Raw genomic sequence first — 1,676 nt, 5'->3', positions numbered from 1 at the left:
GAACACTAACAGGGATTTTGGTCTGTGTCTTCTCACCCATACCGTTGTCTACCACAATATATCTGGAACACTTGCAAATGGGACAATAATTCAAGTCCGCATAATCAAGCCTAAATAAGGCACATCCTTTCTCATAGGCATGTATATTCTAATAGGGCATCTTCAGTGCACGGAGGATTTTGTCCGACTAGTAGAGGTTTGCAGGCATTACATGGCCTTTGGGTAGAAAGCGTCCAAATACTGTCATAATTGCGTCATAGCATTCTCTGCCCAAGTTGAACTGAGCCTTCAAAGCCATTACTTGTGAGATGGCATCCAACTGACAAAGCTCAGTGTGCTCGTGGAGCGGACGTTTTGAAGACTCCAACATTTCATTGAAGGCCTTTGCAGATTCCTCCATCTCCTCGTCCGAATCCCGAGCATCATCATAGTCTTGCACCATGTTTTCCATCCCGGTACCATGCTCGTCGGTGCGACGATGATCCACCTCAGCTCGGTCACGTTGGGCAGACTCACCATGAAATGTCCACACCGTATAATCGGGCGTAAAACCATTCTTCTGCAGGTGTTTACCCATTTCAGCGTCTGTCCTCTTTTCCCAATTGCCGCATCGGAAACAGGGGCACCAAGTTTTCCTCTGGCCATTTGCAAAAGCGGCTTGCACAAACCCCTTGGTTTTTGTGAACCATTCAGCGCTCCATTTGTTCTGATCGGTGTGACCAGTATACATCCATGCACGATCACTCATCTTGACTTTCAGAGCTACCGAACACACAACAATTATATATATAATTCACCACGTATATATTCATCAGTTGATCTACTTTGTCAATTTTATTACGTCCATGCAACCTACACTCTAATAGGTAATGATAGGTCCTAATCCCACCCGAGTATGTGTAGATTGGGTTTATTTTCCCAAGCTATGCTCCGGATCCAACGCAAAATTTTGGCAGCACCTCCCCGCTGTTCTCCTGATACACGTTGTCGGTGTCAAAACCGGCGGATCTCGGGTAGGGGGTCCCGAACTGTGCGTCTAGGCGGATGGTAACAGGAGACGAGGGACACGATGTTTTTACCCAGGTTCGGGCCCTCTCGATGGAGGTAAAACCCTATGTCCTGCTTGATTAATATTGATGATATGGGTAGTACAAGAGTAGATCTACCACGAGATCAAGGAGGCTAAATCCTAGAAGCTAGCCTATGGTATGATTGTTGTAATGTATGTTGTCCTATGGACTAAAGCCCTCCGGTTTATATAGACACCGGAGAGGGCTAGGGTTACACAGAGTCGGTTACAATGGTAGGAGACCTACATATCCGTATTGCCAAGCTTGCCTTCCACGCCAAGGAAAGTCCCATCCGGACACGGGACGGAGTCTTCAATCTTGTATCTTCTTAGTCTTGGAGTCCGGCAGACATTGATAGTCCGGCTGTCCAGACACCACCTAGTCCAGGACTCCCTCAGTAGCCCCCGAACCAGGCTTCAATGACGATAAGTCCAGCGTGTTTATAGTCTTCGGCGTTGCAAGGCGGGTTCTCCCTTCAAATTCCATGTACCTGCCGAGCAATGTCCGGCTTCATCTTGAATACTGTGTTTCTCGGCTTCTACGCCAAATAATGGCCCTCTTCCACGCGTCGCACGAATGCGAAAAGCCAGGGTGTCTTTTGCATTT

Source organism: Triticum dicoccoides, chromosome 6B (assembly GCF_002162155.2).
Source record: "Triticum dicoccoides isolate Atlit2015 ecotype Zavitan chromosome 6B, WEW_v2.0, whole genome shotgun sequence".
NCBI classification, from domain to species: Eukaryota; Viridiplantae; Streptophyta; class Magnoliopsida; order Poales; family Poaceae; genus Triticum; species Triticum dicoccoides.
This window is presented reverse-complemented; position numbering follows the sequence as displayed.